General features: G+C 47.4%; 1 protein-coding gene and 1 non-coding gene across 2 annotated transcripts in view; one reads left to right on the forward strand and one right to left on the reverse strand.

Moving 5' to 3' along the window:
* Positions 1–16,569, forward strand: part of KLHL29 (kelch like family member 29) — a 331,803-nt gene that overhangs the window by 70,436 nt on the left and 244,798 nt on the right. The gene's annotated exons all lie outside the window — the stretch shown is intronic.
* On the reverse strand, positions 1,163–1,269 carry LOC147362816 (U6 spliceosomal RNA). Its single transcript, XR_015137539.1, has one exon. It is a non-coding gene; the product is annotated as a U6 spliceosomal RNA (small nuclear RNA).

Genomic DNA, 16,569 nt, shown 5'->3' on the forward strand with positions numbered 1-16,569 from the left:
CCAGGAACCTCCAGGCTGGCCGCTGGAGGCACCTCGGCTGGTCTGAAATGTGCTGACAGGGCCCAGCTGAGCCAGCACTGGATGGAGGGAGGTGGGAGGCAGGACGCACGGTCACCCTAGGTCATGCAAGACACAGAAGAAGCAGGCCTGGGCAGGAGGGAGCTGGGCGGTGGCCATCAGCATCTCAGGTGTCACGGGTGGTGCAGCTGGGATCCAGGGTGTTCTGAGGCCCTTCTGCCTTTCTTAGGTGTTTGCCAGACCCTCCTATGTGCTTTGTGCTATGCGTTCCTGACCCAGGGGTTGGAGCTGGGAGAGGTGGTGAGAGAGATGGGAGAGGGTAAAGCACCCCTCCTTTGCAATGGTGCAGGGTAGAGAGGAAGGAAGGGCCCTCGTGCAAATACAGTGAGCAGTATAGGATAATGTTGGATGAAAGGCTGAACTCAAAGTGAGCTCTGAACGAGAAATGGCCAAGTCTCTGGGGGCTGGAGTAGGGAAGGTAATCTTTTATTCTGGACGGAGGCTGCAGTCTCCTGGACGCCTTGGCAAAGAGGCAGGAGGGACAGCCAGGGGTGACCAGGTCTGTCCTTAAGTCTGTCATGTTAGGGGTTTGGGGCTTCTGGGCTCCTTCCCCACCTAAGACCCCACTGTGTAGTTGAGACTTCTCATGGAGTCCCCATAGTGTCCCTTAATTTGGGGGGTGGGCCGGGGAAGCACTCTGACATTCCCTCTTCCTTCTTTAGGGCTGTCACAGGATTGTGACAGGGTCAGGCAGATATGGGATGGCCAGGGAGAGTTCCCCTGGCTCAGAAGCAGCCAGGAGCAGGGGCCCCCATCGTCAGATCGAAGACCCCTTCCTTACCCGTGGTGACCTGTTGGCTGGGAACCCAAAGAAAACTCAAGGATCCCCACACCTGGGCAGAAGAGTAGGGGTTGGCACGTCAGTAACAGCCCCCAGTATTCTCATGCAGGCCTGCAGCAGCCAGCGCTGTCCTAGAGAGGGCTCATTTGAGCCACTCAGCAGACAGCAAGGCATCTATTAGAAACTCATTTATTCCTTGGCCGTTTACGCTCCACTTAGCGAATTTGTTTGGAATGCCTGCTTTCTGTTAGACACTAGTGCTCCAGCCTAGAGCAGGGGATGGCAGCCTTTTTCTTTTTCTTTTGAAGTACAGAACACTTCACGTATTTGTGTGTCATCCTTGTGCAGGGGCCATGCTAAGCTATTCCGTATTGTTCCAGTTTTCATATATGTGCTGCCAAAGTGAGCACAGGCTTTGTCTATAGAGTAAATATTTGGGGGATTCCCAGGTGACTCAGTGGTAAAGAATCCGCCTGCCAATTAAGAAAACTCAGGAGATGTGGGTTTGATCCCTGGGTTAGGAAGATCCTCTGGAGAAGGAAATGGCAACCCACTCCAGTATTCTTGCCTGGGAAATCCCAGGGACAGAGAAGCCTGGCTGGCTACAGTCCATGGAGTTGCAGAGAGTCAGACACGACTGAGCAACTAAACAATAACAGCAAAAATACTTTAACTTTGAGGGCCCTGTTGTCTCTGTGGTTGTACTCACCTCTTATGCAGCAGAAGCAACCACAGACAGTACACAAGTGCATGGGTGTAGCTTTGTTCCAGTAAAACCTGATGGACAGGCACTGGCCTGGATTTGGCCCAGAGACCACAGTTAGCTGCCCACCCTGGACTGGAAACACAGGTAAACAAAAGCAGACGTGGGCTCTGTCTGTATGGAGCTTACACTCTAGGCAAGGAAGACAGGCGTTAATCCTATAATTATAAGCATAAATTATAAGTATGAACCCAGGTACTTGAAAGGAGAGAGACCCTCTCTATAAATAGGAGGGTGATACAGCCTCAGGTCAAGGCAGGCTTCCCTTGGGAGTTGATACTTGACTTGGGCTCTGAATCAGCATTAACAGGTGAAGAGAGAGGAAACAGTGCACAGAAAGGCCCTGTGGCAGGAATACGGAATATTCTGGAAACTGAAACACTGCCAGTGTGTAGGAGCATACCAGAAGACCAGGAGCAGGGGGGTGAGGCAGGATGGAAAGTAGTCACCAGTCCAGGCACAGCCTGGAGCAGGGAGGCTTAAAGCAGGGGAGGAAGAGGATCAGATGTGCATTTTGAGAAAAGTCTCTCTGGCTGCATCGGAGAAAAGCAAGTGAGGACTGTTGCAAAAGAGGGAGGCGGCTATGGAGGTAAAGAGAGTCGGATGGAGATAAAGATTTCAGAAGGAGTGTTGATGGGGTGGCGACGGAGGGAGAGGCTCTGGTCGATGGTTAGCTGTCTGTCTACCAGAGCCCTGGGGAAGTCCCTGATGCTTTGCCTTGTTTGGGTCAGAGGAAGAGGTGTGGCATGTTGAGTTGCCTTTGAGACATCAGAGTAGAGGCGAAGGATAGGCAGTGAGATGGACAGATCTGGAATGCAGAGGGAAGGTAGGAGCTGAGACCATGTGTTTTCAGGAGCCATCAGCATATGGAAGGTAAGAAATGCCCTGAGCATGGATCATGTGAGGAAAGGAGTAGAGTTAAAAAAAAAAAAAAGGAAGAGACCCTAGAGAAAATCCTCAAGGAACTCTGATATTTAACAGCCAGAGAGAGAGAAGTGTTCCTGCAAAATAGAATGAAACAGCAACCAAGGGAGTCGGGGGGACGTATGAGATTGGGAAGAAAGTGTTTAAGCAAGGTTTATGTTCAGCTTGTACACACAGACTGACCACTAATGCCCAGAGACTATTCTGACTGGTCAGGGCATCCACATGGCCAGTGCCTGTGCCATCCCAGTAGTTTATATCATGATTGTCATCCCTGCTTTTAAGGAATGATCATCAGTATGGAAATCTTCTGGGATGGCAAGCAGGATGAAAAGTAGAAACCTTCTATTGCATTCAGCACAAGTAGTATATATTGGTGGGGGTTTCCCTGGTGGCTCTAGGAAAGAACCCACCTGCCAGTACAGGAGACATAAGAGACACAGGTTCAATCCCTGGGTCAAGGAAGATCCTCTGCAGGAGGGTATGGCAACCCACTCTGGTATTCTTGCCTGGAGAAGCCCATGGACAGAGGAGCCTGGCGGGCTGTGGCCCATAGGTTTGCAAAAAGTCAGACACAATTGAAGTGACTCAGCATGCAAACACATATCATTGGTGACCTTAATAGAAGAACTTGAGGGGCAGTGATGGGCTGAGGAGTGAGCTGAAGAAGGAATTGGAGGTGAGTTACTGGACAGGAGGCCCAGGAAATCCCTGAAGAATTTTCACTGGGATGTAGGGAAGCTGCATCCAGAGAATCCAGAAGGGGATGGAGGTAGGAAGCTGAAATTTTTTTTATAAGATGTTAAATGATGAGACAGACTTATTGGTTCAACACACCTTCTGTGTACTTAGTCACTAATCAAACTTGTGTCTATTTCATTTGTTGATTCATTATTTGATCCAACATTCTCATCTCATCCTTGGTGGAGATGTTTACTATGTCATGAGCACCAAATTCATTTTATTTCCTTCTTTGCTTTTCCACAGGCATTTGTTGAGCACTTACTATCTGTCAAGTACGGGACTAGGTCCACTGATAGAAAGATAAGTTAGAATCTGTGTGTTCAAGGAACTTATAGTTTTGTGCAGTGGTTATCAACCAGGGATAATTTTATCCCTTCCCTTGCCTGGGGGACTCTGGGCAATGTCTGGAGATATATTTTGTTGTCATAACTTGGGGTGGGCACGTGAGAGACAATCTAGGAATGTTCCCGGCACCTGGTGGGTGGGGCCAAGGATGCTGCTAAATGTCCTCTCATGCACAGGACAGTCCCCCATCCCCAAAATTAGTATCCAGCCCAAAATGTGAATAGAGCAAAAAGCACCTCAGTAAATGGTAACTGCAGGAGCTCAGAGGATAGGTACATAGGCACCACCATGGAGCTTGCCAGGCAGGAGGTGAGGGACAGACATGAGGGGGCAAGGTTCCTGCTTGGAAACTTCCAGTAATGCAGTATGGGGGCACCATGGCCAAAAAGGCTAAAGTCACTAGAGTAGGGCTGAGGCCACAGATACCTTACCAAGTATTTGGGGGGTTTTATCTATTCAGTAGGAAGCCTCTAAAGAGTTTTCAATGAGAGGAAACCAGATTTGGGTCTTAGGCAGATCATTTGGGGGACAGACAAGAACAAGCAATAAGCACTAACATTTATTAAGAACCTACTGCGTGTCAGTAGGCTTCTGAGTACTTTCTTGAATACTTCATTTAATCTCCCAGCAGCCCTATGGGTAGGTGCTTGTGTTCCCATTATACAGCTGAGGAGACTGAGGCAGAAGGTCAAAATGCTGATGAATGGGGAGGCGGTCCTTGACTGAGACTGAGCTTGTGCACAAGCCTGAGACAGCCCGTGGTTTTTCCCACCTCCCACTTTGGGTCTGGGCTCTCGGACCAGATTAGAGCGTCCACAGGGTCTCAGTTCATAATTCATATGTTCCAGCTCTCCCTGCAGCTGCTCCCAACGTTCACGCCTGCAGCTTTGAGAACTGTGGAATCAAAGTAGCCAGTTTAATTCTTCCTGAATAGGAGTTCTCATGGAGCTGTTAATTTTTTAGCAACTTTGTGGCTGAAATGCCCCCATGGAAAGAGAAACACTTGCTTCTGGGAAATCATATTCACTCTTTGCTGCCTGAGACCTCTAAGTGGACCCCAGTGACCTCATGTAGTTTCCCGATTAGGACACCCTGCCTCACTATCAGATGCACCTTTGCTCCTCTATTTTTGCTGGGGGTAAGGAGGGGAAAAGTGCATTTGTATGACTTATAAAATTTCAAGTACGTCTCAGGACCCAAAGCCACATCATTGGCCAGCACAGATCTTGCTTTCCTGGGTTTTAATTACAGTGGCTCCTCCTCCCATTATCTGGGCTCCCCTGGTGGCTCAGACGGTAAAGCGTCTGCCTGCAATGCGGGAGACCCAGGTTTGATCGCTGGGTTAGGAAGATCCCCTGGAGAAGGAAATGGCAACCCACTCCAGTCCTCTTGCCTGGAAAATGCCATGGACAGGGAAGCCTGGTAGGCTACCATCCATGGGGTCGCAAAGAGTTGGACACAACTAAGCGACTTCACTTTCCTTTCCTTTTCCTCCTCCCACTGCTGCTGCTGCTGCTAAGTCGCTTCAGTCATGTCTGACTCTGTGGGACCCCATAGACAGCAGCCCACCAGGCTCCCCCGTCCCTGGGATTCTCCAGGCAAGAATACTGGAGTGGGTTGCCATTTCCTTCTCCAATGCGTGAAAGTTAAGTCATTCAGTCGTGCCTGACTCTTAGCGACCCCATGGACTGCAGCCCACCAGGCTCCTCCGTCCATGGGATTCTCCAGGCAAGAGTACTGGAGTGGGGTGCCATTGCCTTCTCCACTAGGAGGGATGATCTAATGTAACAGCCCCTGGCCCAGGACTGACAGAGAGAAAGAGCTGGAGGCTGGGTTTGCCAGCCAGGGGGCAGGGAGTGCTCCCCAGACAGAGGTGGGACCAGAGCACTCCCACCTGGCACCTTTCAGCAGGGTTTTTCCCATCTGGAAAGAAGACTGGAGATGGATTTTCATGTTTACATACACTTTTCAATAAAAGTGTCTTCACTTTTTAAAGCAATGGCAGCATTCTGGCAGGGCTGAAGAAAGGCAAACTAGTCTGGGATCCAGAAGGAGTACCCACCAGAAGGGTAGGCAGGAGTCAGTGTAGAGAAATAACCTGCTACCAGGGGATTCTTGAGGTTGGCTCTGACCAGTGAGTTCACAGCCCCAAATTATCCCCAGCTGACAGATGCAAAGCCTAGGCCGTCCGCTGTCACATGGCATGTTCATGTGAGAAGCCATGTTCTCCTCCTGCACTGTTGGTGGGAATGTTAAACTGGCTCAACCACTATGGAAAACAGTATGGAGGTTCCTTAAAAAGCTAAAAATAGAGCCACGTATGATCCAACAATCCTACTCCTGGGCATGTATCTGGAAAAAACAAAAACTCTAATTCGAAAAGATACATGCACCCCAATGTTCAAAGCAGCATTATTTACAACAGCCAAGACTTGGAAGAAACCTAAGTATCCATCAGCAGATGCATGGATAAAGACGTGGTTTATATACATATATATGTGTGTGTGTATGTGTGTGTGGGTGTGAGTATGGGTCTGTATGTGTGTATGTCTGTGTGTAGATATGTATATTCCATTACACACAATGGAATACTATTCAGCCATAAAAAGAATGAAACTTTGCCATTTGCAGCAACATGGATAGACCTAGAGATTTCATTCTGAGTAAAGTAAGTCAGACAGAGAAAGGCAAATGTTTATGGTATCACTTATGTGTGGAATCTAAAAAATACTACTATTCACAAAACGGAAACAGATTCATAGACATAGAAAACAAACTTATGGTTACCAAAGGAGAGGGAGAAGAGGGATAAATTAAAAGCATAGGATGAACAGATATACACTATTACATATAAAATAGACAAGCAACAGAGATTTACTGTATAGCACAAGGAACTATACTCAACATCTTATAAAAACCTATAATGAAAAATCTGAAAATATATATATATTACTGAATCATTTTATTGTACACCTGAAACTAACACAATATTATAAATCAACTAACTTCAGTTTTTAAAAAGTCATGTTCTTATTTTCAGGCTCCCTTCTACGTTTCACGTCTTCCTTTAAGGATTCTGTGGTAGGACAGAAAATTCTCTAGGCTTCAGATTTCCTACCCAATGAAAGGGCTGTTGCGGTAAAGACCTGCTCGTGGCTCTAAGTGGGTTTGGGTTGTAGAGTAAAGCAAGGCTTAGCCAGTAGGACAGCTGTACACCTACGGTGCTAAGGAAACCAACTTTGCACCCAAATGTAACACAGTTCCCCACACTCCCAAATAAAAGGCTCCAAAAAAATTTTTAGTCGACCTGAATATATGGATATTTTTGGAATACAGTACAAATGAAACAACAAACTGTTTACTTATAATATGTAATTAATTACTTTAGTTACACATCTTAAAAATCACAAAATAAGTAAACTGTTAATTTTTAAATCCTGCTTTCTCCCACTTTGATTAGATGAGTCATTCTCCAAACCTGTCAGGTGCAGTTCCCACCAGAGAGTGTCTTTGTTCCCAGGGTATTTTTTTTTATCCTAACCTAGAGCAGCTTTTCAAGTCCTCTGACAGTTTTCCAGAGCTCATGAGCCTCACTTCCATCTACATTTTCAAGACAGCACTTTTAGAATCAATGGATCATGCCTTCCTTCAAAATTTTATCCAAGTCACAGGTCCCAATTCCCATAAGTTGAAGCAGTTTGCTTTTTTCTTTTTCATTTGCCTTATAGGTGACTCATTCATGATCTTTTGCAGCAATTAACCATTGCTGGGTTTCTGTTTAAAGTGACTTTTAAAAGTCTTGTTTACAACAACATCCAAACACTAAAATTATGAAGTCATAATCCCAAGAGTAATTAACGCATCTGTGTTAACTAAATCAGGTGGGAGAGTACATCTGAGAGATGAGACTTTTTACTGGTACAGAATCCATCAAATTGTATATTGGATATATTGAATTTAATATATTTAATATATTATTAAATATATTTATATAAACATATATAATTTATTTATAAATAAATAAAGTATAAATAAATTTCAATAAATTTATTTATAAATAAATAAAATTATATTTATACATTTATATAAATATACTAATATATTTAATACATGTATTGAATTAATTAAATTCAGTAATATATTGAATTTAGAATATTTAATAATTTAATATATAATACTCTTTTATTGAAGTACAGTTGATTCACAATGTTGTGTTAATTTCTGCTGTACAACAAAGTCAGTGTACATATATACATATTATTTTTATACTCTGTTCCATTATGACTTACCCTTTTTTCTAAGGGATAATGGGAGATTCAAGGGAAAGACGGTCATATATTTGGGTGTAGACAAAATGTTTTAACTTCTAAATTCTCCTCTAACACCCATCATCTTATTACATTGCACACAGGAGCGCTTCTTTACTGGCTATTCGGTAGTTAATGTCTGTCCACGTAGGTGGACAGGTGCAATGAATCCAGAGCACAGAAAACGGTGCTGAGTCCACTGGGCCCCGCCAGGAGCTCTGGCCACCGTCTTTCCCCACTTCCTAAACACCGGTAACTGCAAGCCCCTTCTGGCCACCTTTCTTCCAACCTGCTGCTGGGCTTTTGTGTGGTTTAATGAACATAGAGTCATTTGGAAATATGCACTGTGCTCCACAAAAGGAAACAGTAATATAATCAGAAATCATTATATTCCAGTACTTCAGCACTATTGCTACTATTAATGTCCATTATCAGGATATTACCTGAAATGTGTTTAACAGTCACAGGCACTAATCAAGTTGCCTGGCCTAGAGAATGTATATTCGCTCCGTCTGGATCACACCATGTATTGTGCTATGACTGTTTTAAACTTTTTTTTTTTTTTCAGATAATTGGAACCTGCTACTTCATATTCTGAAAAGTAATGTAGTGGGTGAAGCCCTGAGAGGTTCAAAGCCTAGGCTTCCATCAGGGAAATAATGCAATTTCCATGCAGAATGATTATAATATTATTCAGTGATTACATGAAAGTGGGGGGGGGGGTCTGTTTTTGTTAGACTTTTCAAAGTGGCAAATTGAATTCCATCCAAGTAATCAGAGGTTATGAGTTTCCAGCACAGTGTGTTTGCACATGTTGGAGGCTTATTTTCCCAGAGTCCTCCCTAGCCTGCTGCCCCCTGAGCCTTTGCTGGCCTCGAGGGACAGACCTGAAGTGCCGGGAGTGAATTCACTGACGAGAGCTCTCAGCCGATGAGAACTGGGAGTTGACGGCAGAAGCTCCAGCTTTCTCATACCCCAGGTGGGGTAACTCTAAGACGTGTCCTTCTCCTACCTCCCAGAGGTCCCCGGGAACACTGGCCCGGGTGCCCCCAGTGGCATCCTGCTTATCTCGTGCAGTCTCTGTTGGCTTCCTTCACCTACCTGTCTCCTTTCCCCACTCACCGGCCTGAGCTTTCTGGCCTCAATCTCCAAGTAAACCACTTGCCTCAAAGCCTTGTCTGGGTTCTACTTCCCAAGAGAGGCACACCTAGGCCCCCTAACCCTCACCCTTCCCATTTGGAGAGCACCCAGAGCCCTCTCCGGCTTCCCTGGTGACTCAGTGGTAAAGAATCTGCCTGCCAATGCAGGAAACACAGGTTCAATCCCTGGATTGGGAAGATCCCCTGGAGGAGGAAATGGCAACCCACTCCAGTATCCTTGCCTGAAACATTCCATGGACTGAGGAGCCTGGGGGCTACAGTCGATGGGGGTCACACTGAGTCAGACACGACTGTGTGACTGAGCACACCGATGCCTCGCTGGATCCCTCTGTCCTTTAAACTGGCAGCACCCAGAATCTTCATGTTTCAAAGCATCATCCTCCTGAAAAATGAAAATTCTGAACTTTTTTTTTAATCAGGAAAGTGATGGATATAATTTATATCTCCCTCTTCTCTTAATTATTATTACCCCATTCAAGTGAGACAAGATGATTTCATCCAGGTTGTATTTTAAATGCCCATAATCGATGTCCTCATTCTGAGCATGAATCTATGTGCTCTTAGATAATTTATGTATAATTTTAATAGATTTGTCAACGGCAGCCCTTCCTCGTCTAAACAGGCTGCTTGCAGACAGATCACTTAATTTGCTCCTCGATGCTATTTTTCATACATGGTTGCTGCGCAGCCGACAGATAGCAGATGATCCCATTACAAACACATTTGACAGGGCATGGGCTGTGGGGATGAGCAAACTCAAGGTCTCCTATGGTGGCAAGCAATGTGTGTCTCCCTCTCACTTAGAAGGGGAAGTTCCAGGGCCCAAGGCAAGGTGCTGGGGCTGCTGTCACCCACAGGCCTCAGGAGCTGATGAGCATTCCCGCTCACTTGCCCTAAGAGAGGTTGTTGGTGCCCAGCGCATTCCCCACCCTGGGGATCACCTGCTGACAGTTCCTGCTTCCTGCCTCTCTCTGTGTGGGGGTGCCCAGCCCATTCACGGGGCAGGCTGGAAGTCTTCGGGGAGTGATGTCTCAAAAGCACTTGTCAATATTACTCAGCTATTAAAAAGAATGCATTTGAATCAATTCTAATGAGGTGGATGAAACTGGAGCCTATTATACAGGGTGAAGTAAGTCAGAAAGAAAAATACCAATACAGTATATTAATGCATATATATGGAATTTAGAAAGAAGATAACAGTGACCCTATATTGGAGAGAGCAAAAGAGATACAGATGTAAAGAACAGACTTTTGGACTCTGTGGGAGATGGCAAGGGTGGGATGATTTGAGAGAATAGCATTGAAACATGTGTATTACCATATGTGGAACAGATCATCAGTCCAGGTTTGATGAATGAAACAGGGTGCTGAGGGCTGGTGCACTGGGACAACGCTGAGGGATGGGATGGGGAGGGAGGTGGGAGGGGGGCTCAGGATGGGGGACACATGTGCACCCATGGCTGATTCATGTTGATGTATGGCAAAACCACCAAAACATTGTAAAGTAATTAGCCTCCAATTAAAATAAATTAATTTTTTTTTAAAAAAGCACTTGTCAGCCAATGAGAGGTGGGAGATGATGAGTAAACACTGCAGCTTCCTCCTTTGTCTCTTGGGAGAACAACTTTGGAATGGGTTCTCCCCAGCCTCTTGGAGCATCCTCAGTAGGAATGAGTCCCACCTGCCCAGGCGGAACCCACTGGTTGATGCTTCCTCAATTGACTTTTCCCCATCTCCTACCTCACATCCCTACTTCCTCATGGTAACTCCTTGGATCAACTCAAAAAAAAAAAACCTACTTGCATCCAAATTGCTGTTTCAAGGGCCACTTTGGAGGGGAACTCAAACTAAGATGCTTGCCCTTCTGAATGTCTTCAGGTTGATCTTTTAGGCATGCGTATCCTCCAGGACCTAGATTAGGACCTGGCAAGGAGCTTCCTGAACCCCAGGAATTCTCCCTCCTCTGACCGCCTTCAGCCCCCCCAGCAGAGTTAACTTAGCCCTCACCGTCTGCAGCCCCGGAACCGCGCCTGTTTCTGCACGTGGGTGAGTGGAGTAGATACCGAGTCTGCCAGCTCCTTGCTGACCTGAGCGTCTGTCTGAGAGGTGATGGTGCTCCAACCACATCCTCAGTCAGGAGTGAAGAGCAGAGATGCCTGGCAGGGCAGAAGATGGGGTAGCCAGACAACACGAAGAGTGTACCTTTTAGGGGAAAAAAGTATAGAAACCCTTCCTTCCAAAGACTGATGTGAGCCCTGATGGATTATTTGCACCATTTCTGTCTGCTGGGGTAATTGCAAAGGCGAGTGCGTTGTGTTCCAAGGGAAAAGTGTTCCCTAGACACGGTAATCCTTGCCATGCCAGCTTGTGACAGAGAGAATCACATCAATTTCTGAATTTTCTCAATGGAGTGAGAGTGTGTAATGTGGAATAAAATATAAACAAGTCTTAAGAAGCATCTATGTATTTCTTTTTATCAACCTTTAGATGCGTTAAAGCCAACCACAATTTCCTATGAATTCTAGATGATATGTAGTATTTTTATTTGCTACTTCATTGCTAAATGTTTCATATAAAACTGAAGAGGAAAAAAAAAAAAAAATACACAGTCCCACATATAAAAGAAGCAGCAGATGGCTAAATGTGACCGTGGGAGAAAAGCAGTGAATGGAGTGAGTTCAGAACAGAGGCTCCCCCGTTGGGTACAGGCCCGAGATGGGGTGGAGGGAAATTCAGGTATGAGGTTACCTGTGCTCATTAGCCATTTGCTTCCACTGTGTTTTAAGTAGCCTATTAGTATTCAGAAGAATCTACAGGTATCTTTGTTACATTTTTTTTTTTATCTTTTAAATGTACATATAAATGAGTATGTATTATTTATAGATGTCTTTGGATTTAGAAACATCAAGCTTGAAAAATAATGCATCAGGGAATGTTTGATTTACTGCTCAACGGAGAGCAAGGACGGGGGTGGGGGGACTTTCTGCAGGAGGGAAGACTGGCTTGGGATAAGCTGTTTAACCTTTCTAAGGGACTTTCCTGGCAGCTCCAGTTACAGTTAAACTGCAGAGAGATGACTGGGTGGGGAAAAAAGAGCAGCGGCCAGGGAGTTCACAAGCCAATGTTGTTGTCCCAGCTCTCCTGCTAATCAGCTGGGAAACCTTTAGCTTGTCACACACCAGCTCTTACCTTTGGTTTCTGCCCGTATCTGGACATCAAGCCATGTCAGGCTGTGGCCCAGTGATTTGGAGCATTTGTATTGATGGCTGTGGGCTCTGGCTGGACTCATCGGTTGCTGGGTTCATTTGCAGAAGTGCCATGAGTTTGGTGAGCCATGGTTCCTTGTTTTTTCAGATGGAACGTGAAGCTCTGGTGTGATCAAGCCACTTGCCTGCACATTTTGGTAGAGACCAGGAAAACAGAATTAGCTTCTACTTCTATTTTCAGTTCCTAGGCTGTTTCTATATTGGCCAAGAAAAGCAGAGAACTTAGAGAAATTCCTGGTAATGACTGCTTTCTGCCTGGGTATGGAGAAACTTGCCTGTCTGTGGTTTATTTTTAAATGGATAACTCATCATATCTGGATAAAAAGTACTGTAATCTCCGAAGACTTTTCTTTCACATTTTTTTTCCTCTATGAGAGTAGAGAAACAAGGCTCAGGTCTACTCAAATAAAATCATTTTCTGCTGGGTGAGGAAGTGACGCCTCTCAGATCCACTTGTGGCTGGGAAGGAGCTTTCAGCCACTGGCCCTATGGCTTATATTCAGAGAAGAGGTGGAACAAGTAGGGGCTGAAGTCATGAAGGCATCTGTCCTCGGGCCTGGCGTCTAGTAGTTGCTGGGGAGGAGGATGAGGGTCTGGTAAGGGCTGAAAGTGTCCTCCTGGAGGAAATTCAGGGAGATGCAGTGAAGGGAGCAGGAAGTGGTAGCTGACCAGCGTCAGGTACACCCAGGAAAACTACATACGTGCTCACCCATTGATCCACTAGCTCCCAAGGAAGATCCCTCCCCATCCATTTGTCCTCTGCGTGCTCACTTCCTCGGAGAGGTGATGGGAAAAAATGCACCACCTCCCCCTGGGTGAGGTAGGTGTTCTAGCAATATCGATTCTGTGCTTCAGTTGGCAGGCATGGTAATAACAATGTTAGAGCCACCAGTTAATCTGTGCCATGGGCTATGCCAAGTGCCTTTCTTACACCCAAATATTTAACTCTCAGAACAACCACGGATGTTCAATAATGTCATCCCCTTTGGACAGGGAGGAGATTGGGTCAGAGGGTGGGAGTGGGGTGGAGAATCTGCCATTTAGACCCAGGTCTAATTAGAGATTCAGACCCAGGTCTCTCAGACTATAAAATCCCATGCTCTCAACCACCCCACAGGCTGAGCCAACCTTGAACCAGGTGTGTCAGGGTCTAAGATGAAAATCCAAGGTGAGGCTTAGATTGTGCCTTATAGACCATGAGCGAGGCTGCGGGGTTTGGTCTCGGGAGAAGGGGGTCCAGAACCTCTCTGCAACTCCATTAGGAAATCAAAACCCACCGAGTCTGAAAGCTCACCTTGTCTTACTCTGTGGAGCCGCTTTTCCCCATCCCTTCTCTCTAAGGCTGTCAAGAGGCCAAGCCCCAGAGGGTCAGCGGATGCTGAGTGACCCTGGCAGCCGTGGTGTCGGCCAGGACAGGCTCAGTCCAGCCCCTGGCGGTGAGCAGACGCTGGACCCGTGAGCTTCCATGGTAGTTGTGTCTCCTGTTCTCGTGCTGTCTCCACTCCCCCGACCTGTACAGCTGTGGGCCTGACAGAGGGCTGATGTGGTGACTTGAGTGCCTTGAACACAGATCAAGGCTCCCTTGAAGCAGACAGCCCCGGAGTCTGCCACCATGAAAGGGACAGGCCTCAGAGAAGAAACTGGAACAGAGAAGGTGGGAGGGAAGGGGAAAATCCCAGTCTCTCTGGGCTCTACTGTGGGTCCAGACTTGAGGTGGGCTCTTCCTTCGGTGTGAATTCCAGTGTGGTTGGTGCTAAGATGGGGGTTGCCCCACATAGCCAGGAGGGACCCTCCTGGAAAACAGCTGGGGTGTTGGGCGGTGTGGGGGGGGCGCCAGCTTATCAGGCCGAATTCTACTTCCTTTTTCCCCTGCTGTCAACCCCCTCCTAGCCTATAATTCTGTTTTACTCCCCAAGAGTCGAGATAAGTCTTGTTCAAATGTTACAGCCTGGCCCCGGGAGTGCAGGGGGAACCAAGGGAAGAGCCTTGTTCACACGTGGGTCAGAGTTCTCAGTGGGCAGCATGGTCATGCAGGTGGAGCCTCCACAGATGACCCACCCACCTGGCCACCTGGACAGAGCTGGAGAGAAGAGAACCCCATCTCTCAGCACCAGGAATGAGGGGAACACCCGTTTGCACCGCAATCCGGCTCAGCAACACCAGCAGCTGGCCTTCCTGTCTCTGAATTAGGATGCCAGCCCCTGCCCTGCCTCCCGTGGGGTCTGCGTGGCCGTCTAATGAGGGAAAGAAGATGCAGAAAACACTCCACCGAGCCCATGGCACCAGGCAAATGTGAAGCGTCATCATGAAAAACTTCAATTTATGGGTCTGAAGGAGAAGCAACATCTGGGAAGGAATTATTGCAATTTAAAGGGAGGATGCAGGCCTGGTTTATAAGAGCGAAATCTGGAAGCCATGTCTGATTTTTTTTTCTCAAACTGGTTTGTATTCCAACCATGAAGCTGTGGTGTGAACGTCCAGATGTTCGAAGCGAAATTGTAGAAAATGAGTGGAGTCTTGGAAGCGTTCTCCCTCCTTCAGCCGAGCCTTATTGAGCATCTACTACGTGCCAGGTGCCACACATTCTGGCCGCAGCTTCCCGCCGCCGCGTGAGAGTCAGTGGAACAGGTTTGCTGGCGCCTCTGCCCTTCTCTCCAGCTTGCAGCCCCCAGAAATGCACGGTCATCCTGGTCCTGGATCCAGGCACAGGAAAACCCCTGTTAACTTGTGCAGGACTCTGAGTGGTGGCACTGACTTAGGGAGTCCTAGTTAATTGAAGTGGGTCAGCCATGCAATGAGAAAGTAGTTCATGTGGGAGCAGTCATTTTGCAACTTTCTTTTACTGAAATGTTTCGTTCTGGGTTTCTGGCGAGCCCTGCTGTGGCAAGACTTCAGACCCAGTCAGTGCCTGGGGACCCCTTTGTCCCCTTTTGCCCAAACCAGCCAAGCGGGCAGAAGAGGGGCTGCTGAGAAGCCTCCATTGGAGACACCAAGTTCTTATCTAACATTCCCAGTAATTCACCCCAGAAGGGTCTGTTCTCCAGACAATGCAAAAGACCTATCGGAGAGGAGTTTTCAGGAGAAGGGGTGAATGAAGGCAGGAGGAGGAGGGCCAGGAAGGAGGACCAGGTGTGGGTCTGGTCACAGTGGTGGAGGAGAGCTGATGCCATCAAGGACATGAGGCTGGACACAGCAGGACACTGGGAGGAGTCCAGACTGGCCTGGGTTCTCCGGGGCCCCTGCCATGGAGGGCCGCTGGCCGGGGAGGAGTGTGACCTGTTCAGGGTTGAACACAGTCCCTCTGGCAGCAGCTGAGCCATGTTGCGGGGGTATGAGGGGGTGCTGTTGCTATGATCCAGGTGTGAGAAGGGGAGGCCTCACCCCAGGGAGCCGTGATGGAGACTGGAGAGAACTGTTCTGAGCAGTGACAGGGCAGGTGGCGGTGCTGGCCCTGAGATGAGGGTCTGGCAGTAGTGGGTGTGGGGGACGGTGCAGTATCAGGTGGGCTGGGCGAGTGGGGGATTGACTGCTGGAGTGGAAGCTGCAAGAAAACCTCAGTGCAGTGGTTGTGAGCTACCAGACTCCACTCTGCCCAACAGCATCTGCCTCGTTATAATGGAATTTCTCTCATAGGAAAGAATTTAAATTTCCTCTTTGGGATGGGGGAGGCTGACAATGAAAAAGGTTGAGAAACTCTGAGTTAATAGTAGCAAGAATCCAGGTGAGCTACCCTCCTATTGACTGGGGTTGGGGGCGGTGGGGGGAATGCGTCTGTGATCTCTCTGCTGTGGGAAGGGTCTGTGCAGGGTGAGGGGGGTCACTTGGGAACCTGACCACCTCAGAGCATCTGGGGTTGGCTGACAAGCTGGCAACAGGGATTGAGGGAGAGGCCAGCTGGGTCATGGGGTTGGCTTGGGCTCACCAGGACCTGATTGGAATGTAATGTCCATTGACACCTGTGCTTTTATTCAGCCCAGGGTGATGACTTCAGAGAAAACACAAAACAACTCTAGGCTCCTCATTGATTAGGGTCCCAGGAACAAGTGGGCTGAAATTCAGAACAAAGACGTGGGATGGGCAGACAAACCTAGAGCTCCAGTTCTAGCTCCCTCCCGCTTCCACTTGCTATGTGACTTTAGAGGATTCTTCATGAGCCTCAGTTTCCCCATCTATAAAATGGGAATACTAATAGTACGTATTC

The sequence above is a fragment of the Bos grunniens genome, chromosome 11, assembly GCF_055505025.1.
Source record: "Bos grunniens cultivar Pamir isolate PY7600 chromosome 11, Bosgru_T2T1.0, whole genome shotgun sequence".
NCBI lineage: Eukaryota > Metazoa > Chordata > Mammalia > Artiodactyla > Bovidae > Bos > Bos grunniens.